Genomic DNA, 27,522 nt, shown 5'->3' on the forward strand with positions numbered 1-27,522 from the left:
AGCCAATCCCGGGATTCTCTGTGTGCACGAGGCAGATTTATGTACATATGAGTATCCCTCCCCTCTTCTTCACACTACATTCCAGGCAGGTTCTGGAGGGGTGTGCCCACGGTTGCCATCTTCTTTCTAGCAGCTCCTGGTGTGTTCTGGCCTGACTATATTAGGATTGGGTTAACCAGTCTGCTCGTAGTGGACAGTAAGGACGTTTTGTCTTCTGTGATACCTCCCAGTGCATAACCTGAGTGTCTGCCACTGTGTTCCCACTTGAGTGTGTTTGCTGGAAGCGGTTCTGGACTTGCTAGTCAAAGTGCAGGCATGTGCAGGCTGTGTCCTTCACAGGTACTGAGCTGAATGGGCCCCACAGCATTGTGGTAAATGGTGCTGCTCCCAGCTGTTCTTGTGGGAGCAAGGTTTCAGGTCTTATAATATTACAGGAGAAAAATTAGGCTGGTGGGTCATTTTTCAAAAGCATTTCTATAATTATAAATATTACTAAGCTTATTTTAAGAGGCACTAATTATTTTTTCTGTGATGTCATTTATATCTTATTAGATAAAACATGATGAATTAAAATTCCCACCTCCTATGAGAGCACAATTCTTTTTCCTGAGTGCATTCTCCTGTGGGCATGCATATCCCCTGCATGTGCGGCTGACTCCCCATTGTCCCTCATCTTGCCTTCCCTGCCACCTCTTACTGTAAGGCAGTTTGAGGTTAGCCGTTTGTGTAGACCTGTGTGTGGTATTTCATTGAACTAATGTAGCATATTAAATTGACCACACTAATTGGTCAGTTTAGCATTTGGACTGTTTCCAGTGTTCCCCATTTTCGGTAATGTGAGCAGCGTCTAGGCTGTGTTAGCGACTTGTCTCACTACTGCGACAAAACATCTGACAGATGCCACTTAGGGAAGAACAGCACCACAGCAGACAGGAAGTGGTAATGTGGCTGCTGACATCACCGCAGCAGACAGAAAGCAGAGGGCTCACATTGGTACCAGAAATGGGTACCATCTTCAAGACCCACTTCTTTTTCCTAGACTGTACTCTAAAGGTTCTATAACCTACCCACCCACACTTCCCATACCTGGGGACCCAGAACTAAACACTTGATCCTGTGGGGGATATTTCATGCTAAAATACTAACATTGGTGGTTCTTTGGGGTATGTCCAGAGGCTGTGTGTGGTGATGTGGTGTGAGTGCTTTTCATGTTCCTGTAATTCAGCACAGACCTGTGACCTCCTTTCTACATTCCATTCTTTGAGCTTCTCCTCTTTGCATCCTAACAACCTGTGGGCCATGACCCCTTTGGTGGGGCATTCTAACTACCCTTTTCACAGAGGTCAACTAGGACCATCAGAAAATACAGCTTTTACATTATGATTCATAGTAGTGGTAAAATTACAGTTATGAAGTAGCAACAAAAATAATTTAATGTTGTGTGTGTATGGGGGGTCACCAGCTCCTGAGGAATGGTAACAAAGGGTCACAGCATTAGGAAGGCTGAGGAGCCCTGCTCTAGGACACCAGAGCCAGGCCAGAGGTAGTCAGGAGTAGGGTGATTAGTTCCTGTTGTGCATTTCCTTACTGCTCTTCCATCTCACGTGACCTCACTGGAGCTCTGTGGTGGATCCTGGCTCGAATGACTCAAGTCTTCAGAGACACTGGCTTTGAAAATCATAACAGGGTAGGGCTATGGTCCCTTCATTGTGTTGGCTTGTGTTAGGAGTCAGCTTAGCCCTGGCTCCATTCCTGGAAATTGTGTTTCTGGGTGACTTGCTCAGCTTCTTCCTCACCTGTGTGGGAGAGGATGGTCCTATCCACTGATGTGGACAGAGGAGGAAGGCTGCTGGAGTCTTGAGACGATTGACAAGCTGCTGTGTGTGTTTTATATTGAGTGCTTTTTTTAGCTGTGGTAATCCCAGAGAACAATTTATCCTACACATGGGATAGAGACCGAGGTTTTATAATGTGAAGCCTTCCCAGTTATGCAAGAACTGTTTCAGGTACTTGGAAGTTGGTAGTTTGCAGGTGGAAGGACATCTGTAAAACAAATTCTTCAAAAAGAGAAAGTGGGAGAAACCCCCCTGAGCAGCTGGCCACGCTGGCGGGCAAGTGGGTCTGCTCAGGCACTTGTTGCTTGGTGGCTAGAAGGGCTGTGTGCTAAAGTCACCATGGGGGAGTGACTATCATAGGCTGAGGCTCATGTATGTGCTTGCCCCCCTCTTCTAACCCCTGACCCCACTCTCCAGCTCAGGTGGCAAGATCTGTAACGCAGGTGGCTTAGTGGTTTAGGGTACAGTTTCTGGCATTGGACTTAGGGGCCAGCGTGTTAGTTAGGTGACCTTAGGTGAGATCCTAACCTCTTTAAATTTCTTTATTTGTAAAATGGGAAAAAGAAAACTTGAATGAATTATCACATGGATAAAAAGAGACCATTTTTGCTTCAGTAAATATACTTTGTATGAAGATAATACATGCTAACTACCATTACTTTTTATTAATTAGTTAACTGAAACCTTGTCTAATCAAAGGTGCATTCTAATAGCAACAAGATGAAGGATGAAAAGCTAGGCTACGTCAGGCTCAGAAGAGCACAGTCTGTTCTAAGCACCTGATGAGAGTTCATGCGAGTGCGCATGTGTTTCACCAGCCTTGCGTGCATGGTGGTGAAACAAACACACTGTGCAGATTTAGCATTTGTTTATTCCTTTTGCTCAAAGTTAATGACTTTCAGCTTCTGCTATGGTTCAACAAAGACCAAGGGCATGTGACTTGTGCAGAGCTTTCCCGGGCCCGGCTGCCACTCACTCCTGATGGGCAGCACTATAATCAGGTGCAGTTAGGCTGTGTAAGTCACATCTCTAAATAATTCATTGACTTACTTCCAGCTGGGAGACAGATGTTAGAGAAGAGAAGACTACATTTACATGAGAAGTCCCTTTGAAGGAAGTGTTATAGTCTCTGGTCTTGCAGAACACGACAGAAATAACTGCCTCATAGTTCTAGAAGCTGGGAAGGCTAGGGTTGAGGGGCTGTACCTTCAGGGGCCTTCTGGCATGTCAGAATGCAATGGAAGCCATCACATCATGGAGAGTGGGAGGAAAGAGGCTGCTCTTGTAACAGACATGTTTAGTACTAAGCCGTGGTGGATGAGGGCAGAGCCCTTGTAACCTGATCAGTTCTTTTAAAAATTACTTAAATTTTTATGTGTCTCAATATTTTGCTTTTGTGTATGTCTGTGCACCAAGTGTATTTCTAGTGCCTGTGGAGGTCAGAAGGCATTGGAGCCCTAGAACTTGAGTTCCTTTCCTCCCCATGGGTACTGGGACCTAAATTTGGGTCTTTTGGAAAAGCCGTAAGTAGCTGCTGTGCCATCTTGCCAGCCCCTGCCCAGTTCCTAATGGCCACCTCTCAGTATTGCTACTGCATCAGGGATTGAGTTTCCCAATTAGAGAACTTAGAGAGACAGGGTCAAAGTCATTGGGTCACTCTAAGGACCATTTTCTATCTCTGTTCATCATGCTAGCTGTCTCTTGTGTGATAAATCATCTCTTAATTTGGTCTCCAGAAACAGCAAGTGTTTAGAATTTTCCATGATTTCTGGGAGTGAGGTGTCTGAGAATGGATGCGGGGAGGGGTCTTTCAGGAGGTAGAAGTTGAGTTGCTGGCCAGAGTTGGTGTACTCAGGCTTGACTCAGACTAGGGGCTGGTGTCTTCTGTCTGTCTGTCTGTCTGTCTGTCTGTTAATAAGAGGCCTAGGGTCCTTAATCTGAAGGTTTCTGTCACCTTGGAGAGCACACTGAGTTCTATGGATACACAGAACAGCCCGGCAGTGTGGGAAGCCATGACACTAGTGACCATCAGGATCAGGGTCAGTGGGGACCATTTCAAAAGCTGCCCACCACCATCTCTAGGTTTCAGCTTTCTCCTGACACTGCAGGAATCTCAAGAGAAGCAGGGCCAATAGGATGTCTGTACCTTTCCAGAAAACTACATGGTTTTCTGAGGTCCTGAGGTACTGATTTCATATGACTTGTGTGCCAGGGAGTTTACCTAACCTGTCTGCAAGTGGCAGCCTGGGAAATCCAGTGATGTGGTCTGAAGGCCTGGGTCCAGGCTGACAGCTAGGAGCCCCAGGGCAGGAGAGGACCACCCCTGGCTCCAGAAGTCAGGCAGAGAGAACATTGACCTTCCCTGGTTCCTTTGTTTTGTTTGGAGTCCTCAGTGCAAGGATGGCACCTGGTTGTCCTGATAAGGTCCCAGCCTGGTCCACTAATTTAGATGCTGGCTCTCCAGGAAACACCTCAAACACCCAGAATTGAGATTCAATCAGCTCCCTCAGCATCCATGACCCAGCCGGTTAGACCCTCACACTCCACCAGTGGCTCTTCCTCCTTCCTGGCTATTCATGCTAGTGTTACTCTGCTGCTTCATTCCTTGGCCACCATGATGGAGTCTAGCTAATGTGTGTGACTGATGTGCTGAGAGCAAGGTTCAGCATTCCTGACTGGACAGGAGGGAACCTGGGAGTTGGTGGATCTTTGTTCCTTTGAGGAAAGATTCTAACCCAGCGCATCAATGCACAGTAGAAGGAGAGGGGCACAGCTCTTCCTGAGGACGGCACCTGAGCTGCTGAATCCAGCCTTTCTGAGCCACTTTTCACCTGCCAATCTTTGCTGCTTTATCCAGATTGTGTTGGCTTTCTCTCATTTTTACCATGTTCTAACTAAGGGTTCATGTTTGTATGTTAGGGGCAAACGGTGGACTGTGGTTTTTCTGGGCTTAAGTACATCTGTCATCCTCTTGATAGTTAGCGCAAGGGTGTGGACAAGCGTTCTGGCTGGTGCCTTGGCTGTTGATAGTTCTAGACTCTGGGTCTGACCTGGGTGGTGGAGTCCTTTCTTTGTCCAAAGCATCTTGAGACCTTTGACACTGGCCTCCATTTGGAGGTCAGCTTCCTTGGCTGTTCCAGCCCTGCTTGGTCAGTACGTACCCTCTTGTTTATTGTTCCTGCTGGGCTGGTAGCCAGTGAGATCTTCACAATGATGTCTGTGTGTGAGACTGAGGTCCTCGTGGCACAACTTTTAGGGTGTGGGCCTATACAGGAAAGACAAAACAGGGACCTCAGTGCCCTGCTCAGATCCCGTCTGGCATCTCTATCTGTCGAGACTTTTGGCTTTCAATAAAAGCTCTAAATCTTATATTGTCTGTGAAGGCTCAAGCTCTGCCCTTTTTCTGTTGGTTATCAGAGAACTATAGACTCTGCTTTCGGGGACAAGGACATAGGGGATGTTCTGTCTTGACATGTATCTGCCAAGCTCTTAGTCCAGTGGGCTGACCCTCTCTTTCTTTTGGCTCTGGCATATATCTATCAAAAGATACATATTTTTAAATCCAGGAATAGTGGTGTACGCCTTTAATCCCAGCACTCAGGAGGCAGAGGCAGGTGGATCAGAGTTTGAGGCCAGCCTGGTCTACAGATCAAGTTGCAGGGCAGCCAGGTGAAGCGGAAACTTAAGGGTTCTTTGGAAAGTCACTTGTGTTGCTAAGGCAAACACATGAAGGAATGTTTCATTGAAGTGGACATAGGTGAAAGGCCAAGGCAGACTCATGAAGGAAAGTTATGCTGAAGCAGACACAGGAGAAAGGATGTTCTGCTAAAGTAATCCTGTTAAAGGACACATGATGAAAGATTCTTTGCTAACAACATGCATATATTGGTCTGCCTTACATTGTGTAGTTGAGCTCCATTTGTCAGGACTCCTTAGAGAGATATGCACCAAAAAACTTCTGGTGGTGTGCTGCGGCTTTTTGACGCTCCTGCAGACTGATTGGCAGAGTGATTTTTGAGACAGATGCATGTGCTGAGGCAAGACCCGGGGAGGACACGGGATGTTTGGAGGGTATAAAAAGGACTCACTTTGCTGATCTTCATTTCACTGAGAGAGGCACAGCTGAGAACTTTTCCTGGCATTCCTGTTGGCCCTGGTGCCTCCTGCTGACTTGTGCAGAGGCCTGGCTGTCTCTGCTAGGTAGCGCCACTGCTGCTGATTTGTGTTTGCTATCTCGACGCTACCAACCTGGACTGCTGTATGTCTGTGAAGTGTTTGTGAGTGGATCGAGCTGCTGCTGACCTGTGAACGGAACTGCTGATTTCTAGATAACACAGATGGGAGTTGCTCCAAAGAACCTTTCTAAACAGGTCCACAAGCCCGCCCCTCATATCCTTTCTTTCCCACTACCTCTGGTGAGTGGTGGGCTGTAAGGGAGGTTAAAGTGTTTAAGAACCATCATTAAAAAGGATTTGAAAGCCGGGCGTGGTGTTGCATGCCTTTAATCCCAGCACTCGGGAGGCAGAGGCAGGCGGATTTCTGAGTTCGAGGCCACCCTGGTCTACAAAGTGAGTGCCAGGACAGCCAGGGCTACACAGAGAAACCCTGTCTCGAAACAAATAAACAAACATTATCAGGTTTGATCTTCTCTCATGGTGACTAGAGGGTCTGTAACAGACCATGGCTGTGCTGTGCCCAGCCACTTCGCCTGTCTCCCCAGCAGCAGGCATCTCTTGCTCTCAGGTCTGGATCAACGCTCCCTGTATCCAGGAGGTGGCATCCTTTCCTTTCTGAACTGCAGGAGTGAGTGTGGGGCTGGAGAGGACTTCTCTTGATGGGCAGCAGTGACTGTAGACTTCCCATGGTGGTTCCTCCCCATCCCATTTAGGTCCTTTAGATGTTCCAAATTAATGTATTATTCAGTGGCGTTGGGCCAACAGCTCTCAGTGGAATCTGACAGGAGTGTGAGCACACTATGCTACCTCCTCTCTCTGCTTTCTGTGGTTTATGTCTCACAAACTGTGACCTCTAGTGACCTTGTTAGGCATCTATTTTGCCATCTTTGGACTTCATGCTAGCAGATTTGCTGTTTCCTTTTTTGTAAACATTCTTGGTGACACTCCTAATGTCCATAACTAATATAACATACATATAACACAAGTGATTTAGGAAGCTAGCTTATAGTTTATGTGAAAGAGAAATGAACAAGAAGCCATTCATAATAGAAGCAGACTCTGTTCTACATTGGCTAGGATAGTGCTAGGACAGAGTGAACCACAGATGTCAGCTCTCTGCTGGCAGGTACAGCCTAGTGTCTCCAGGGCTGAGCGGGATGGTGACTGTTGCAGCCCAAAACAAACACACCCAGGCCAGGAGTCTGTCAGAGCAGGAACTTGTTTTATTGTAGCAGTCTTTCGTTTATATAGGGTTGAGGAAAGAGGTGGGGATTTTTGGTGAGGTGAGATGATGTGGGGGGCGGGGAAGGGTGCCTGACAGCCAATAAAGTTATTCTACATCGGGGTAGCTGGGCAAAGACAGGCTTAAGCAGGAAGTGCTGAGTCACTCCAGTACGGAAGTGAGCAAGACAGGCCTCTAAACTCAGACTCAGACTTCCTCACTAGGCCTCAGTATCTGGCGAATAAGGCCCAATCCACAGCTTATAAAGCACTTCCTGGTCCACAGGCTTGCACTTAGAGGGGGAGGATCAGAGTGGCTGTTTATAGCAAATACGGAATGAAAATGCAGAGTGCAGCAGACCTCAGAGGAGAAGTGGGGCTGTCAGCATCTGTGAGAGGCGGCTCCAGGTTCGGATTCTACACCAGTCTAATACAGATGGCCCTAGGAGGCCGACCCAGCACTGTGTACTGCCCCAGCCTCTCAGAAGGGATGGTGTCTTCAGCCTACTCTATATTTTGGCCTGACTATGCCGCCAGGCATGCCTACTTATCCCACATCTGAAGGGGGCAGCATTGTCACCAAGAGAATCCCTGCCTCAGCCTTTTCCCTTGTCCTTTTTCTCAGGACCATCTGCAGAAACACTGCAGAATGTATGTTTAGTCATCCTCTTGACCTGCTCCCCCACGTAATCTCCTGAGCACCTACGGTGTCCAGTCACCCTTCCCTCTGCCTCCCTCATTCAGGCTACTGGACGATTCACTTGTTTGGTGTGATGAGCTGAGAGTCCCACCTTTGCTCCATGCTCAGCAGCAGCCCCAGGTCCCTAACTTGCAGCTGAGAGCAGGGAAATCCACATATAAGTCGGGACTTGTGCATTAGGCCCAAGCATCAGGATAGGCAAAGATCTGTCTCAGTGGAAACTGCTCACCTGCAGTCTGGTGCTGCCTGAGTTCTTCCAGGCTCTGTAGTTTACCTTGTTCATTTGTTGTTTCTTCAAAGAGCAGCTGTTTTGTGGTAAGCTCTATCAGTTAGAAATAAACAGAGCATGGCTGCTTGAGCCTAGGTGTTTAAATTGAAGAGGGGAGGGGAGGGGTGGGGTGGGGTGGGGTGTATAGACACAGATGTTAAACATTTGGCTGAGTGTTTCTGTGCTCCAGCCATGCTCAGGTGTAAGTGTGGCATGATGTGGGGCAGGGGTAGGATTAGTTTTGCGTCAGTTTACTTTAGTCTTTGGGTTTGTTTGGTTTTTGGTTTTTTTTGTTTGTTTGTTTTTGTTTTGGCAAAAGCTTGGTACATAGCCCAGGTTGTTCTTGATTTTTTTTTTTTTTTTTTTTTTTTTTTTGGTTTTTCGAGACAGGGTTTCTCTGTATAGCCCTGGCTGTCCTGGAACTCACTTTGTAGACCAGGCTGGCCTCGAACTCAGAAATCTGCCTGCCTCTGCCTCCCGAGTGCTGGGATTAAAGGCGTGCGCCACCACGCCCGGCCTGTTCTTGATGTTCTTGAACTTAGTGTATAGCCTAGGCTGGCCTTGAACTCAGAGTCCCATGGCCTCAGCCTTGAAAGTATTAGGATTACAAGTGTGTGCTACCATTGTCAGCTCTGTCTGAGGCTGGGGTAGAGGAGGCGCCTCTGGCACCGTTTAAGGAGATACTTATTTACCTAGGAGCCTCTGTTCCCAGTGGATGTGGGATGGCAGATGGCCGCTTGGTGCCTAATGCTTCTCCTTTGGAAAGCCAGGGTGAAACACTCCTACTCTTATAGATTTTTTGCAAGAGTTAATGCTGATATGTGCCAGCCAGAGGCCCCTGCAGGTGTCCTTAGCCAGAGCTGGCACCATGGAAGTAATTTATTCCTACACCTCAAGGCTACAGTCACTTTTTGGAGTTCATCTGGCTTGGTGTTGCTCAGACATAACTAATGTTCTAATAAAGAATTCTCTGGGTTAAAGTGCTAACCATGCTGCTTAGCTCTGGCTGCACATTTCAGTCCCCAAGGGGAGCTTACAGAACTATTAGGTCCAGGCCACCTTCCAGACTAATTAAGTTAGGCTTTCTAGAGGCGACACCCAGACTGCACAGGTCTGGTGCCCAGATGTTAATGTCCTGTCAGGTACCCGGTGATGGAAGTGCAGCAGGCTGAGCTGATGGTGGGCACTTCTGAGGTTCTTCTCCAGGGGAGGCAGAGGCTGCTGGTGACATCCAGGAAGGTGAAGATGCTTGATATTTTTATTTCAGAACCAAATGGAGAGTCAATTTGTTACTGTTACTTTATTTTGGAAGTGTTGGCATTTTTTATTTTTGCTTAAGAGTTTATTTTCAAGTAAGCTGTAAACAACTTAAGGGATGACTTTTCGTTTGTTTACCGATCTATATTAGAACTTGAGCCTAGGCCTACTCATGCTTTGCCCGTCAACACGGATTGCATGTTCACAGGTTAAAACTGCACATGTGTTTTCTGAGGTGGAATTCTTTTTAAGGCAGGTTCTTACTATATGGCCTAGTCTGGTCTTTGATTCTGATCCTCCTGCCTTAGCTTCTCTAGTGCTAGGATGGCAGGTATGTGCTGTCAGACTCAGCTAGAGCAGAAGTCTGTCATCTCTGGCTAGTTGACACTTCTTGAGGAAGTTTTTATTTCTGTGTTTTCAAAGATTACCCTGCAATTGTAAAAGCTGTGGACCAACCCCAAATGGGAGGAGTCCCAAATCCCATGGCCCAATGCAATCAATCACTGTCTTCATTGTTAGTCCAGCGAGTCCATTTCCTTTTCTTTTTTTTTTTTTAAGATTTATTTATTATTATATATAAGTTCACTGTAGCTGACTTCAGACACACCAGAAGAGGGTGTCAGATCTCATTATGGGTGGTTGTGAGCCACCATGTGGTTGCTGGGATTTGAACTCAGGACCTTCGGAAGAACAGTCAGTGCTCTTACCCATTAAGCCATCTCACCAGCCCCTAAGATATGATTTCTTAATCAGGCAATGCACATCGATAATCCTAGCACCAGGAGGCTCAGGCAGGAAGATTTTAAATTCTAGGCTAGCCTGGGCTATATAGTAAGTTTGATCAAACCCGAGCTATGTGGCAAGATCTCCTCTGAAAACAACAAAATCAAAAAGCAAGTTGAATGGTTGAAAGCACTTGCTGTGTCACCTCAGCACTGTGTTGCAGCAGTACAAAGCAAATTAATACAATCTCTTTGCAATAGAGTCTTAACTGTAGAGAACAGAGCAGGCTGTGAGTGGGCCTAGTTCACTGTGATTGCTAAAGCTGTGTGGCATGTCACAATGTTTGCAGTAGTTTCCAGCCATGTGATGCTGAGTCTACATCCACTTCTACGAGACAGTAGGTGACTGCTGTAGCAAAGATCCTTGTGTCACAGTTCTCTGTCCCTCTGTGTCTTTTCTGTGTGTAATCTCAGGAGTGGGATGCCATAGTCAAGGCATATGGTTGTAGTGGAACAAGCTATATACCTTTCTTAGCGCACTAAGTAGGACATACTCCGGCCTGTGCTGGTACTGCCTGCTTCGCCTCTGTTTCACTCCTGCTCGTGTGTCTTAGAAGGTGGAGTTTGGTGAGATTCCCTCTGAGGAAGGAAGGTGGAGAGGCCAAACACTTGAACATTGCCTCTTGATCTGAAAATGTGCAAGTTTCTTCTCAAACAAAAGAGGCAATGAGGCTCAATGGTGAGGGTCAGTGTGGGCTTTCCAGGCACATCTCCATGGGGAACATGGAACATAGCGTGGTGGGAGGAGGGCAGAGCGCCTTAGGCATTGCCCAAGCAACCTCAGGCAGTGGAGAAAGCCATGGAGTGATTGTTTGCTGATTCTAAACTGCTGTCTTAGATTCAGGCTTTGTTGAGGGACTGGAACTCTGGAGAATGAGCAGGAAGTTGTATCTGTGTGAGCGTCTGCCTTTGGAAGCATGTGCTCACATTATGTGTGTGACCATCAGACCTCTTAGTATCCAAGACAGGTAGGTGTTCCCCACAAAAGCTGTACCACTGTCAGTGCAGTTCATCACGATATGAGAAGCCTACAGCAGTTCCAGGAGGAGTGGGAGAGTTGTATCTGAAATGTCTCTTTTCCCACACAAAAATGCAGAAGCAAGAAGAGATAAACTCGGGCTGGTGAGATGGCTCAGTGGGTAAGAGCACCCGACTGCTCTTCCGAAGGTCCAGAGTTCAAATCCCAGCAACCACATGGTGGCTCACAACCATCCGTAACAATAACAATATCTGGCGCCCTCTTCTGGAGTGTCTGAAGACAGCTACAGTGTACTTACATATAATAAATAAATAAATCTTAAAAAAAAAAAAAAAAGAAGAGATAAACTCACTGGAACGGGGAGATGCGAGCCAGCCCTCACTAACAGGTTATGCTTGTTGTGCACAGGGGAGGGAAGCTTGGTCACTGTTCATTAGTGTTTCATTGGGATGCCTTTCCTAATGGGAAGTAAGGAAGATCTAGAGGATAGAATTAAACTTACAGAACAGTGTGGAGGGATAACATCTCTGTATGTCACCTGAAAAGGTGACCCATCGGGAGAGAGATTGCTGCTACGGAAACAGTGAGAACAAGAAGCTGGAGGCTTTTGCTGATGCCCACTGCGCTCTTCCTCTGCCCAGAGAGAAGGCAACAGATGCAACCTGTCTATTCACAGAAAGTAATTTTTCAAATCTTTCCAGTACAGTTTGGCTCACAAGGTGGCAATTTCTGTGTCACTGACATGAAGCCTGGGTCTTAAATATAGTCAGCATGTGAGTGCCCTGCAGGCAGTGACAGTGGCAGTATGACATCACTGCCAAGCCACTTCTTGTTATTTTGGAGCCAGAGTGAGCAACAGGAAGCTTGGTGGAGGGGAGATATTTTTGGCCACAGCAACCATGTGGTTTAAAGAGAGACAACTGTCAGGTCTAGTGCTCGGGAATTTTGCAGACTTTGTGTGCTGCTAAGTTTGTATTCACGGGTTTGCATGAAGTGGAGCGGAGGCTCAGACATACTAGACTTGGCTCTACGCTAGCAGCCCGCAGAGGGTGCAGCCTGCTTTCTTTGACGCAGAGGGACCTTTCTTCAGATGCTTTTTCTTTAGAAGATTCAAACTTAACCTCACCGAATGCTCAGCTCCAAGGCCAAAATCTACTTGGAGGGCCCAGAAAACTGCCTGCCTGGCTTTAAAAGTCCCACTGAGCCACTTGGGAATGACAGGGTGTGTGTGTGTGTGTGTGTGTGTGTGTGCGCGTGTGCATGCGTGCGTGCGTGTGCGCGCTTGTCTAGATGGTTCAGCAGGTAAACTTGCTCATGGCTAAGCCTGATGACCTGCTGAGGAAATGCTAAGGAATAACTTGGGGCTTGAGGTGCCCTCTTTTCTCCTGTGGGCTCTGTAACTTTCTAGTTCCCAGAGAACTGTGGCAGCATCAGCTGAGAGAGAGGGTCCAGCACTTGCTGCTGTCTGTAATTTATGAACTTTAAGTTCACTTAATACTGCAAATGGACCATAGCAATCTAGTTCTTGAAAGACCTCCACATGAAAAACAAACAAACAAACAAACAAACAAAACAAACAAACAAACCTCCCAATGTGCTCTATGGCACAGGCATGCATCTCTCTCTCTCTCTCTCTTCTCTCTCTCTCTCTCTTTCTCTCTCTCTCTCTCTCTCACACACACATGCACATACAACATATAAAATAATCAGTGTAATTTAAAAGAAACTCACACAGAGAATGTGGTGAATGTCTGTAATCCCAGCGCTTAGGAGACTGAGGTAGGAGAATTCTGAATTCAAGGCCAGCCTGGGCTATAGATGAGACTCTGTCTCAGAAAACCAAGGACTGTGAAGAGTGCTTACTCCTTGTGGGAGGCAGTAGTCTGCAGCATATAGAAGCTTTACCTGGAACCCAGCCTCCTGGATTCCTTGTGAGAGGGACCAGGAGTTCTTCCGCATGCACTGAGCACTTGCACGCTCTCATGAGGCAATCCTCTTTTCCAGGTTGTCTGGGAAGGACCTCTGTTGTATCCATGGTTTTCCTCATTGTTTCTTTGTCTTTCAGACTCCGCAGAGCAGTGCTTTCTCCCCTCGTTTTTTATGCTGCTCTTTTTGTTTTGTGTGGCACTTTTCATCTTGTCCATTTCTACCTTTGTGATCACGCCCTGATCTGGTCAGGGGCTTGGTCTCACTCGGTTATTGATGAGCCTACTCCAGGCAGGATGCCTAACAGGCACTGGGGTGCAGGAGGAGTTTGTTGAATGAGTTAACATCTGAATATGTGTCCCTTGTGTGTTGTTCTACTGTTTCTGCCTTACCTTTCAGGTCATTTCATGGTCTAGGATAGCTGCTGAATTCCCTGATACTGCATCTGTCTTCAGGCCAAAGGAAGAGAATCAGAGGTGGGAAATGTGTCCCAGAGCTGGCGATTTAGCTCAGTGAAAGGTGCTGAACGTGAATGAGGCTCTGGGTTCAAATCTCAACAGAGCAAAAAAAGTGCTTCTTCCTCTTCCTCCTCCTATTCCTCCTCCTCTTCCTCCTCCTCTTCCTCCTCCTCTTCCTCCTCCTCTCTCTCTTCCCAACTCCTCCTCTCTCTCCTCTTCCTACCTCCTTCTCCTCTTAAAAACATTTACTTTTATTTTCTGTGTATTTTCCTGAATATTATACAGAAAATAAAAGTAAATATGTGCACCATGTGAGTGCCTGGTGCCCAGTAAGGCAGAAGAGGGCATCAGATGCTCTGGAACTGGAGCTACAGAGAGTTGGAAATCACTGTGTGGATGTTGGGAACCAAACCTGAGTCCTATAGTGCAGCCAATGGTCTTAACCACTGACCCATCTCTCTAGCACCAAGTTCTTTGTGTTAAATTTACAAAGTATTGTGTATGCATGCAGATGTGTGTATACACACTTGTGTATGTGCATGCATGTATGGGTATGCACACAGGCACATGTATGTATGTGCGTGTGTGTGTGTGTAAGAACACATGTGGAGGTCGGAGACCATCTTCCTGGAGTCAGTTCTCTCCATCAACCATGTGATCCTGGATAGCAGTTATGGTTGCATGTGCCTGGTGATCCATTTCATTGACCCATGTCGTCTTTTTTGAGGAGGTAGCAATTCTGTATACAGGTCTTCCCTTCTTAGAGTCCTGGGGCTGACTGATGGGGTTACTGGTTTATGAGTAGAGAATGTCAGTCTAAATGAAAAGGGGATTTTGGTGGACAGTGATCTGCACCCTCTACAAGGCACATAGTGACCTCTCATGCGAAAGTTCACTTATTAGGGTTTTGGCTATGATGTAGTGCTGGGAATGGTGCTTGTTTGTTCTATGTGGAAGATTGTCACCACAATGGTTGTCAGGGCTTCACAGTCAGCGTTGCGTTCACTTTGTGGCTTTGGACAAGTGAGCTTGCCTCAGTTTATTTATGTGCCAAAACAGGGTCTTGCTGTATACTCCAGGGAAATGTGTGATCTTGTGGCTTCAGCCTCCCAAGTGCTGGGATTACAAGTGTGTAGCACCATGCCCATCCTTGATGCTTTACATTTACAAAGTAGGTACAGCAGTTAGAAAGAGTGTCACCCCTGGTCGGAAGTGAGGTGAGACACCAAAGGCCAGGAGGCTGGAGCTCAATTCGTAGTTGGTAAATAGGTAGTATGTCACCCACAGTCTTCACTGCTACCTTTACGCAAGGATGGTTTCTAGGTGCAAGGAAATTCTTCTAGAAGGCCAACAGGAGAATTCCAGACAGGTAAGGACAGCCTGTGAGAAAGATAGAGGCACAAAAGAAGAGGCCATGCTGAAGCCATAGGTAGCTTCTGTGACTCTAGCACAGAATGCTAGGGTGCATCTGGGAAGTGAGGAGAGGGGCATGGAGACAGTTCCACAGGTCCTAGTGAAGGGTTGAGTGTGTGTTAGTCAGCTGTGACAGACACTAGAGAAAAGGAAGAAGGGAGATCTACCTTGGCTCCTGGTTTCAGTTTTGTCAATGGGGAATGGCCCCATTGCTTTGGATCTGAGATGGGTGAGAGACAGCAGAAGGCTGGGCACAAGGTATAATCTTTAGGGCCATGTCCCCAGTAGCCTGGCTTCTCTGCCTAGCTCTTGTCCCCTGGTTTCCACCCCACACCGGGAGTGCCATCAGATTACAACTCTATATGAGAATCAGTCAGTGACTGAGCAGGGCAAAGCCTTCATGCTCTGCTCACTTCAGAAAAGCCCCAGACACACAGCAGGAAGAAAGCCTTCAGCAGTGAGTTTTATGGGGACTTTCATATCTACATTGTGGTGGGATCTGGGTTTGTGGACAATGGGAATAGTAAAGGCCTTCAAGGAGGCATAACAGTGTTCTCATCTGATCTGAGCACAGATCTCCCTCTATATATTCCTTGTCCTGAATGGAAGGAAGATAGTCTAAGGGTAGAAGCGGAGATGGGGCAGGAGGGTGAGTGACTCCCACTGGAGAGTCCTAACTTTAAACAGGATTGAAGCATTCCAGAGAATAGGGGTAGAACCAACAGCTTAATCCTGATTTGGGTTGTGTGGCTTTTGAATTAGGCTCTGTCTCCCCAAAAGATCTGTTGTCTATGTTAGATGCCTATGATCAAGATGTGAGTGAAGTGTTTGTATAGGGCTGGAAATAAGGGGCCAGCTCTTGCCCAGGTCTGCACTGGTGGCAGAGTGTATCCATAGATGCCTCGGGCCTTTGCTGCCTAGGGCTGTGAAGTGTCAAGTCTTAGCACAGGAGTCAGTGCTACACCATTAGACGCACAGCCCCTGTGGCATGGTGTTATGGCCAAAATGGTGGCTGATGAGTGAGCACATCTTCTGCCATAGTTGTTCCATTGTAATTGCTAAGGTCACAGTGTCAGGAGGCCCCAGGCTGTGAAGAAGTGGCTGTTTCCTGGGTCACTGGCTGGGCCTCAGCCTGTGATTTGTGTTAATTTGTGTAAATTGAGGTTAATTTATCTTGATTCCTTTATCTACAGGAGGAATTACCTGCCACATAAGAGATGTGATGGAAAGGTTGGATGGAGGATGCGGCAGGACAGACCATTTCCCTTGTTACTAATGGGCATGTGACTTTGGCTTCTAGAGAAGCGTGACCCAGGCCAAGATGACTTTTCTTGGCTACCTAGCTACTTGGCTTTGCTTGGCTTCTCTTCTCTTCTCTTCTCTTCTCTTCTCTTCTCTTCTCTTCTCTTCTCTTCTCTTCTCTTCTCTTCTCTTCTCTTCTCTTCTCTTCTCTTCCTCTCTCATACCTGGAGAGTACTAGATGCTTGGTATTGAAACTAGGGCTTGCTCTCTTCTAAGGAGGTATATCCCTAGCCCCCAGAATTTAATATTTCTTCCTCCTGCTTGACTTTTTATTGAGGTCTGTCTCAAGCACATTCAGATGAGCTGGCTTACCAAACCTCTGTGGTCCTGTCTGTTGTAACTGCCTTTACCTAACTTGCCATTGCTCTGACTTTGCCTGCTTTTTGTTTGGTTTTGGGTTTGGGTTTTTTTTTGTTTTTTTTTTTTGGCTAGAGAACCACATTAGTTATTTTTGCATTTCTTTAGCCAAATCCCTGACAGAGAGCTTAAAAGCAGAAAGGCTTATTTAGGTTTCAGAGAATTGTTGTGTGGCAGAGAGGAGTGACAAACCAGATCTGTCTGCTCAGCAAAGCCTGTGGCAGCGGCCAAGAAGCAGAGAACAACTGGGCTCAAACTTTCAGAGGCTGCCCCTGAAAGTTCCCTTCTAGCATCCTCTTGAAGATTCCATAGCTTTCCCAAAACAGCACCACCAGCTGGGAATAAAAATTCAGAACATGAGCTTGTGGGGAACTCTGCAGGCTCGAACCTAAAGAACAACCTAAGTACATTGCCTTTAAATTATTGGTGATACATGAATTTTGAGACATGGTTTCATTAAATAGCTCTGGTTGTCCTGAAAGTCATTATGTAGACCAAGTTGTCCTTGAACTCACAGAGATGTGGCTGCCTCTGCCTGCTGAGTACTGGGATTAAAGGTGTGTACCAACAAGCCTTGCTGAATGAGAAATGTTTTATTATACTTATTTATTTGCAGGTGTACATGTCATACGTGCATATGTGGTGCATACGTGTATGGTGGTGCATGCATGTGTGGTGCAAATGTAGAGATCAGAGGATAAGTTCTTGGAATCAGTTTTTTCTTCTACCATGTGCATCCCAAGGCTCTGGCTCAGGTCATCAGGCTTGGTGACAAGTATCCTAACCTACTGAGCCATCCTGCTAGTACAGTTACATATGGAAGCTAGTAAGGATTTAAGGAAGACCCTAATGAGTGGGGTGAAAATGGAGGTACAGTGCTTTCTTAGAATGTTTAAGGCTCTGAGTTCAACTCCTACTACTCTTAAAACAGACGCAAGCAGAAAAAATCTTTATAATCATATCCATACTACTATATCATCAGAGATAAAGTTAGCAACTATCCCTGATACTGTCTGTGTCTGAAATTTCACAGTGGTTCTACTGAAGTTGGTTCTAATGTTGCCCTTTACATGTAAATCAGCCTATACCACTTTAATCCTTTCCCTGACATGTACATCTGACCTGTCCCTGCCTGCTTCCTGCTCACTGTCTGTACCACTTCCTCTGACTGTAACTGGTACCCACAGACCTCTGAGTGGAGAATATTCTCAGCCCTCGAAGCACCCTGCGCCTTCTCCCCATTTGCTTTCTCTTCCTACATTCCCTTTGAATCTTGTGATAATGTCTCCTCTTGTACAATCCTCTCTTCTCCCTGACTATAGACTTCCTTCCTCTCCTTGATGTCAGCTGGCTTGGCCACTACTGTGTCTCCAGTGCCCAGTGTGTCCTAGATCCTCAGCTACTGTTGGTTGTGCAGTTGTTTGTGCCCACCTCTGTCTTTTTAATTTCAACAGCAGCAGTTAAGGCTTAGACGCACTGCAGATAGCAGTGTGGTAGATTCTTCCCTTTGCTGGTCTCATGTTTGCATCACCGTATCCCTCACTCTGACCAAGAGCTTCTTTACAACCCAGGAAGGAGGGATACATCGATATAGTCATGTCAGAGGTTTTCCTCTGCTCCTATGGAGGAGAAAGTGGACACTTTTTAGAAACCCTCCCCTTTCCTAGCTAGGCAGCCATGTGTCCATGTCTTCCTTTCTCTGAACTTCAGGGCCAGTAGGGCTTCCCTTAGGCTCTTTCTACGGTGTGTTCTCTAGAGAGAGTCTGACAGCTTTGTTGGTCGCTGCAATAGGCTGAGGTGAATGTAGCTCACACATACTACAGCTCCAGTGATTCATAACATACAATATTTACTTTAGGCTTAATTTTTTTATTTTTTTATTTTTTTAAAGATTTATTTATTATATGTAAGTACACTGTAGCTGTCTTCAGACATTCCAGAAGAGGGCGCCAGATCTCGTTGCAGATGGTTGTGAGCCACCATGTGGTTGCTGGGATTTGAACTCTGGACCTTCGGAAGAGCAGTCGGGTGCTCTTACCCACTGAGCCATCTCACCAGCCCCAATTTGTTTATTTTTAAATTATGTGTGTATACACATGAGTACAGTTGCTTGTGGAGGCCGGAAGAGGATGTTGGACCCCCTGAAGCTGGAGTGAGGGGTGGACGTGAGTGGCCTAATGTGAGTACTGGGAACTGAACTTGGGTCCTCTGCAAGGGTGTGATGCTCTGTTAGAGGTTGAGCTGTCCCTCCAGCTCCTAAGATTTACTTTAATAGCGGTGTGTATGTGTGTGTGTGTGTGTGTGTACATATGTTAATTTTTCATGTTTTCTGTGCTCCAGATTCTCCTCCTTGTATGTCACTTGGTTAGCTCCACAGTGGCAGTGAACCAGGGCTACTGTTTCCTCAGCTACTGGGAGGTGGCAGGCTAAGTGTTAGGAATAAGGTTCTGCACCTAGTGTGTGGTTCTGTGTGGGTCTGTCTGCCTGTCCCTGACATCTGCTCTTCATGGCCACCAGGGTGCCTTTGGTGATCTGTGACTGTCACAGAATATCTCGGTGGTCATATCCCTTACTGTGGTCTTTTCTTTCCTTTTCTTGGGGCTGTTTGCTGTCAAGGACGATGACTTTGAAAGAGGCTGCTGACTTCATCTTTGGGGCTGGAGTGTGTTCTTCCTGAGCCTCCTTTGTAGCTCCTCTCTGCTTGCTCTCTGTTTCTATAGTCTCCTGCCCTATGGCAGTGCGGCAGTCCCAGGGCTCCTTCCTACGGGTCGCCTTTTGCTCTCAGTCTTTACAATGAACGTTTAAATGTGGCTTTACAATTGTTTTAATGTGGTTTCATGTAGTCAGGCAGTGTGACAGAGAGACAGACAGAAGGCGATCTGTCTGACTGTTGCCGTCTTGTCCTCCTGCCTCCTCAGCTTTGACTGGTGGCCATGGCTTCCTTCCTCCAGCTAAAAGCTTGAGCTTCCAGGAGAGCTCTTACTAGGGAATGTTCTAGCAAAGTGTCACACACAATTAGATGTAAAAATCTTTCTTATTTTTGCAGATTTTGACATAAATAATTGGAGAGCTCTTCCTCTCTGCGTCCCCCTATAACAATTCAGAAAGCACCAGAATTCAGTATTGTTAATAGAAAATTTGACAGTATGCTTACTGTATAATTGCCCACAAAGGGAGGGAAACCCTTCCACATTTGCTTCTGAGAATGAAGAGAGATCTTCCAGGTCTGGGTGGCTTTGTTAGAGCCAGCTGTCCTGTTCCTTCTGCAATGGGAACTGGCTTTCTGGTTCACACAAAGTCCCAAAACAGAGCAGAGTTGGTTCTAGCAGACTTTTCTTTACAGTTGTATCAGATATTTTTCTCCTTGCTGACTAGGGAAACAGCAGGCATGCTCTAGTCCCTGGGTTTGGAGGGTCCCAGGCATCACGGCAGATAGGGTAAGACTGGATGTGCATGGCAGTGGGTAAGTCAGGGGCCAGGAAGTGTGGACAGCACCTGGACCTGCCCCCTGTGGGCCTCTGCTGCAGTTAGATCCTCCAGCTTTCAAGTTCCCAGCATTCCTACCTTGCACCACAGGCTGGGGAAAATGTAATCAAAACAGAGAGAGGCGGTGGAGACCTGCAGACTCTAATCATGACAGCAGCACTTACTGTTGTTATAGCTAACTTCATGTCCTGTTTATCTGGTTTAAAAACAAAACAAAGCAACCCAAAAGCTCCTAGCTAGTTCCTGGTCGCCATTTCTTTATCCTCAGGGTGTGAACCCAGAGCCTAGCATGTCCCAGGCAAGCACATGGGGAGCTCATGAGTGTTGATTGAGTGAGGCTTGCCTTCCTACCCCAACCCTACCTCATACATTCTCTGTGCTGCATACCCTGCTCTCAGTCTCTCCTAGTCCAGCTCCTGTTGAACCCACTCTCCACTTCCATCCCTGCCCTGGCTGATTGCGGCTTGTTGCACTATGCTAATCAGAATCGAGAACTGAATCTCTGGAGGGAATGTGTTCGGTTAATAGTGTAATTTTGTGGCTGTCTGTGCATGGAAATACAGCTTAGCCTGCCACTAGGGGGCAGCTCCGGCTAAGAGCCAGAAAATGTGTCCCTGAGAGCACAGGGATGAGGTGAACCCAGGACATGGTTATTAGCAGGTGAAGGAGACCTGCCTCTCAGTAACAGACCCGGACATCTGTTCGTGTGGGTGGTCAGCCCCATTCCTGGGCAGTGAGATGCTCATTAGAAAAGCCGAGGACTTGGGTGGGGTGGGGATGCGGGGACAGGTCGGCAGCAGAGTGCTTGCTGCACACACATGAAGTATCCACGTAGAAATCTGGATATAGTACCCATCTGTAATAGAGCTGAGAGGCAGAGACAGGGGGATCCCTGGGACTGGCCAGCAAGTCTGGATGCACTGATGTACTCTGGACTCAGTGGGAGACTCTGCCCCTCCCCGTCCCCACAAATAAGAAGGAAAAAGGAAAAAGAAAAAAAAAAAGAATAGAAAAGAAAAGAAAAAGAAAAAGAAAAAGAAAAAGAAAGTTGTTAAAATGGTTTAGTGGGTAAAACTACCTACTGTACAAGCCGGGCTTGCAGCATTAGGAAGGTTAAGAACCACTGCTCCAGTCTCTCCTGCTGGAGTATTACCAGTCCTGGATCACCTATACTGGTGACTGTGCTGTGGTGAGGGGGCCCCTCTGTGAGGTGACCTGCTTCATTCCCATGCAACCCTTATGGCCCATTGCCTCAGTTTCCCTCCCTGTTTCTTCATGCCTCCAGCGTTATCAAAAAGCTCAGGGAAGCAAGATGTAGCACGGGTCCTGGTGGGATCCCTGTGTGCAGGGACAGCCTGACTGTCTCCCATGCCAGTTAGAGAAAGCTGCCAGGCTTTGAGGCAGGCTGATTCAGGCCTTTGTGATCATTGCCTACCTGCCCAGGCGATCAGTTTCTTCCAGTCCCTCTCTACCCAGTCCACAAAGGATGGACGAGCAGAGCCCGTGGGGAGGCCCCTCTGGGAGTTGGAAGTTTGCTTGTGGCTTTCTCAGGCCCCAGAGCTGATGATGTGGGTAAAACCCAGAGGCCTTTAAGTGTTGTGGGGTGGCCCTCTAGGTGGGCTGCTCAGGTAAACCCTATTTCAGTCTGTTCTCCTTACTTGGGAGCTGCAGTGGACAGGTGGGGGAGGGGAGAGGGAGAATGGACTTGGTGGGGTAGGTGGGTGGATGGGGTGCTTTGGGATAGTCAGCAGGACAGGAATCCATCGACTTTGTTTGTCTTCTGTTGACCATTGCCACTTGGGTGCTAATGGCCTTTAGACTGCCCTATTTGGTGTCTGATCTCTTCTGCTTTGTGGAGAAAGCCATTAGGCAGGAAGCAAAGAGGCTTCCTGGTGTTTGGGGCAGGAAGTAAGTAGTGCATTTATAACTGGCCTCAGCAGCAGTGTGAAATCACAGGTAGGTTAGGATGAGGACATGAGGGCTATACTCAGGTGCTCTGCTGTTGGATGGAACCTGGGACCTTATGCATGCTAGGCAAGCCCTGTACCCCTGAGTCACACCCCCAGGTCTCCCTTAACTTCTTTTGCTACTGAGGAGCTACTGCTGGCCAGGGCTGGCCAGGCCTTTTCTGTCAGGACAGTCTGTGTTCTCTCACATAAACCCTGCCTCCCTTAAATTGCCTTTGTCTGTTGTGTTGTCACAGTGATGGGAAAAGTAACCAGCTTATCAGACTTGCTCAGGTTTGTGTGAGCTAGGAAGTGAAGATCCAGGGTCTGACTGACTCCTGTCACTGACTGGATCCCTTGTCTCAAGGCTTCACTGCTCTCTGGCCTGTATCTGGTGAAGTAGAAGCAGCACACAGGGCTGTTCTCCAAAACCTCGTCAGTCGTGTCTCTGGTTAGCTGTATATGTCCTTTCTCCTGTGTTCTGAGAGTAGGTCATGTCTGTCTTTCAAGAGCCAGCTGCAATATCACACCACCTCTGAGAAGCCTCCAGGATTGGCCCTGGTGCCTCACCCTCTGGGCTGAGAATGGTGGTACCTGTGTACTGCTCTCAGTCTGTGTTAAATGTGAGTTCTCTGATGTACAAGTGAAAGCCACCTCAGTGGACTGCTTGTCCTCGTGCCAGAGATGTGACCTCCCAGATGTTCTGCTGGAGTATTTTTATGTCCCTTGGTAGTACTGCAGACTCCTCTTAAATGTACACTGTGCCTAGCTGTGTGTTGGCTGTGGGCAGCAAGGTAGAAGAACATGGAGGGAAGGTAGTGTGTACTCCCTCACCTCCTGCTGGGTGAGCTTGGGTATCTTTGTTTCTGTTTCCCTCATTTGCATTGGGGACTTAGGGGGAAGATGGGCCTGGCTTTGCTGACTCCTGACACTCTTGCAGTTGTGATAGTATTCTTACTGTTGACTTGATGCGGCCTTGGGATGGGTAGCTCCTTTGCCTGTGCACTCAAGTTGCTGCTGGTGGAGAGTGGTTGGAGTGGAGAATGAGATTCATAGCTTATGGTCCTCAGGGCAGCTCTAGAATGAACTGCAGGTAGAGGACACCTGACTAACAAAGGGCTTCCTTGGCTCCCAGCAATGGCTGGCATCTACACAGGTTTGTGAGACTACCAACCAAGTTAATCCCTTAGCTTAATCCCCCTTCCCCCATCCAGGCGTACACAGCCTGTTGAGTCCTTCAGGGAGTTGGCTGAGTTCTGCCCCTGCCATCCTCAGAGATGGGGGCTCAGTGCACTGTGTATCTGACCACTTCTCCTAGCAGAGGCACAAACTGTTGCTGCCCATTAATGCCCCTGTGCTGAGCAGCCCCCTGAGGCTTTGCCACTTCCTTCTCAAGGCTTTGGCATCAAATGTCTTAGATGAAACTTCCTGTGGAAAAGATAATCCTGTTAGCTCTGCCCCACAGTTACCTGGCAACAGCTAGGTAGGCCTGACCCACTATAAAAGGGGCTGCTTGTCCTCTTGGTCTCTTGTTCCTCCCTTGCCCTTTCCCTGCTTCCCTTCCCCTTTCTCTCCTCATTCCCTTCTCCTTCTCTCTCCACCTGCTCATGGCTGGCCCCTACTCCTCTTTTCTCTCTCTCTCTCTCTGCCTTTCTATGCCTCTATTACCCTCTTAACTCCCCTCCCCATGCCTTGAATAAACTCTATACTTTACTGGGGGAGGGGGGATGCCTTGGCATGGACCCATGGACTCCATACCTCACCACATCTCCATAGAACATACTCCTTCTCTCTTTATCTTTTTATAAACACATCATTGTGTGACCTGGGATTCTCAGCCACAAGAAAGAAACTGTCTCAAAAGGAGAGAGAAAAGTCTCACCTAAGGGAAAGAGTCCTAGAACGAGGATCAGTGAAAGACTGAATGTCTCCCATCCTCAAAGGCAGCACAGGGATGAGCTCTAGAACTCTCCCCTGGGACCATGTGGATATTTACTCTGACCAGTAGGAGGACGGGGCTTACCAGTTCTTTGAAATTTTGGCTAGAGAGTGTGGATCTCCATGTTGTAGCAGAGGTGATGTAAACTTACAGAGTTTCTAAGTTCCGGGTTTTGGCACCAATGATAGTAGGGTAATAGAGGCAGGGAAAGGCAGAGAGAGAGAGAGAGAGAGAGAGAGAGAGAGAGAGAGAGAGAGAGAGAGAGAGAGAGAGAGAGAGAAAGAGAGAGAAAATAAATATGAGGATAGAGGAGGGAAGGGGAGAGGGGACAGAGCAGAACAAGAAGACAAGAGAGCAAGCGAAAGAGGAGGTGGCAAGCAGCCCCTTTTATAGTGAGTCAGGCATACCTGGTTGTTGCCAGGTAACTGTGGAACAGAGCTTAGGATGCTAGCAAATACACTGCAATATCACTGAAAGAGGTGGTAAGACTCTTGGTCATATGCCTTTTTGTAAATCTCAGGGTGTGGGCCTGCCCGTGAGGAGGTCAGAGGAGGACCTCAGGTATATTCTTCTAGTCCTTATTCCTTTAAGGTAGGGTCTCTGGGTCAGCTAGGCTGCCTGGCCAGTGAGTTCCTGGAGTCTTCTGGGGCCTGCTGTACCATCTTGCAATGGCTCCTACCCCATCGTTGTCTGCATCTTACTAAGTGCCTGGCTGCTTTGTCATTCTAGACCCAGTGCCCACTGCTACCCTCAGCTCTGCATGCCTGCCGAGCCTGGGTTTGGGCTTTCTGCATGGCCAGCTCCACCATGCCTTGCTTTCCTTCCTGTCAGCACTCCCGTTAGGTCTCACTGACTCCCCTCTGTGCCATCTGCTTTCTGCTTTCTGCTGGACTGTGACTGATGCCAGCCTGCTCCAACTTGATGGCTTTTCGTTTAATGGTTCCCCTCCCGGGTGCTGTCCCCCAGACCCTGGCACAGCTGGCTCCCTTTCAAGCCCAGCACAGATGTCACTGCCTCAGAGGTATCTTGTCAGTCTACTCTGCCATTTTACTCTGGTACCCTGCCTTGCTTTCTTGATAGCAACTACCTGAAATGTTCATCTATTTGACTTGGCCCCTGGACTTGGCCAGAGCATCTTGACTTACCATAGGTTGGCATGCCAGAGGTTGGCATGCATTTTCTGTGAAAGGCTAGAGAGTGAATACTTCCGGCTATATAGAACATATGGTCTCTGTCATGACCACTGAAGCTGTCCTAGTGAGAAGACAGCTACAGATAATACATCAGTGAACAGGCCCGTCTGGGCATTGCTAAAATTTGGTATACAGAGAAGGGTAGGGGGGAGTTTATAATAGGTAAATTAATGTGTGGGTATAGAAGCCTGGCGCTGGCTCAGAAGCTTCTAGTCTATGATAGCACCTGGCTGCAACCGCTTTGTTGACTCTGGGCTGAGTGCTTTAAATAGTATGTCTGGCGCATGGTAGGTGTGACCTGAGTGCAAACACTCTTGATGCCTGCTCTGTGCTAGTGTCTGAGCTGAGCAGCAAAGTGAAAGGAGGCAGTCTTTCTCCAGGGGTCCTGGAGGGCAAAAGAGCCTGCTCATCATGTCCTTGTTGGCTCTGATGGCAGATGGAGAATTCAGGGTTGGTCTGCTCTTTTAGACAAGTTGGTCACCAGCCTTTCTGGGGAGGCCCTTAAGTGATAAGACTCTTGGCCATGTGGAGAGGTGGTATAGGGATTTATATAGGTATTTATGTCTTTATTTGCGTGTGGGGATTCAGAGTTGGTGCTCAGGTGTCCTCCTTTGTTGCTCTCTGACTTAGTGTGAGACAGGGCCTCTCAGTGAACACAAAGCCAGTGATTGGCTAGCTGGCCAATGAGTTCCAGGACCCCCTGCTCTACAGTGCCAGGATTACAGGCATACATAGCCACACTGTTTTCTTCTTCTTGCTGAGATTTAGACTCAGGTCTTCCTGCTGGGAGGAGAGTTTTCTAGCAACGTGAGAGGGCAGCTTGTTGAGGTGACAGGAAGAAGCTTGACAGGGCAAAAGCCAGATCTCCTGAGCCTAGACATTTGACTAATGTCCTGTATAAGCGGAATGCCACTGAGGGTGCAGAACTCGAACTCACAGAGTGAGAGAAGCATTTCCCCCGGGTGCAGTGTGGAACACAGAGACCAGAAGATTGGAAGGAGTCAGTTCTCCCAAGATCTGGGGGAAGGGGACACTAGTCTAGACAGCAGGGGGGACATCTATAAAGATGCCGAGGTAGCGATGGATGTGGATGTACAAGCGATGTAATAAGGATGAGTGGAAGGGCAGTGGGAGGGGAGAGGTCCAAATGGAGCTGCTGAGGTCTCTGGAGAAGTAAATGGCTCAGTGCTTAGAGCCCTTGGCTGCTCTCCCAGAGGATCCAGGTTTGATGCCTAGCACCCACATGCTCACAACTGTCTGCAACTCCAGTTTGAGGGTATCTGGTGCCTCATCTAACCTCTGCAGTACTACACACAGACGGTGCACAGACATACACACAAGGGAAACACCCAGACACATAAACAAACAAAGAAGCAAGCAAATAAAAGGGGGAAAACAGCAGGAAAGACAACAGAAAGGAACCCCTAGAAGAGTGAATTGTCACACAGCAGGGCTTAAGGAGGGGAAATGAGTGGGTGTGAGAGATTTTGTAAGTCAGTTCTTTTCTTGAATGAGTGTGTGGTGTGCCTGTGTAGTTATGCATGTTCCTATGTGTGGACATACACATGCATGAACAGGCATGTGCGCAAGGCCTAGAATTGATATTGGGTACCATCCTTGATTGCAGGGTCTCTTGCTGCATGCAGAGCTCACTGAGTATGACAGTGTAGTCAGATGGCCCTTGGGATCCTCCATCTCTGTCTCCTCAGTGCTCCAGCACACAGGCAGCTTCCATGCCACTGGCTTTGCTGTTTGTGTGGGTCCTATGGTCCTGGCCCATGAGCTCCAGTCCTCGTGCTTGCTAACATTCGAATTATTCACAGAGCGTCTCCAGCCCAGTGGAAGTTTAACCATGATGTTTCCCTCTGGCCTGGCACTGTTGTGATATTTACTGCTGTTTAAAAGTATGTTCCTTTTTGACTGATAACTTCTCACTTGGAAGTGAGCTGGCATCTAAAGCTGGAGGATTGGCCTTAGCTGTCCTATTTGGGCTGACTTATTTTAACCTCAGGGTTTTCTTTCAGGAAGTAGAGTTCACACAGAATTCATTTATCCATAGCAGCTCCTCCCACTGCTGTTTTTGAGTTTTCCCTGCCATGATATGAATGAATCAAGAACTGGCCATGTTCAGCCTTCTGCAGGATGGGTCAGGAGCACATAGCAGAACTTTGAGAGGCACATGAACTTCTAGAAATGAGTGAGTGTTAGGAAAGACTTCACATTCTATACTTTCAGTTTGTCACTCTGGAGTGCAGACACCCCATCTGCAAACACCCTTTTCCTCA

At 47.6% G+C, this 27,522-nt stretch overlaps 1 protein-coding gene across 3 annotated transcripts in view; it reads left to right on the plus strand.

Annotated features, from left to right (window-relative positions):
- Snx29 (sorting nexin 29) overlaps positions 1–27,522 on the plus strand; it is a 431,651-nt gene that overhangs the window by 121,097 nt on the left and 283,032 nt on the right. The gene's annotated exons all lie outside the window — the stretch shown is intronic.

This window comes from Mus caroli, unplaced genomic scaffold, assembly GCF_978045245.1.
Source record: "Mus caroli unplaced genomic scaffold, Mus_caroli_1 scaffold_17, whole genome shotgun sequence".
NCBI classification, from domain to species: Eukaryota; Metazoa; Chordata; class Mammalia; order Rodentia; family Muridae; genus Mus; species Mus caroli.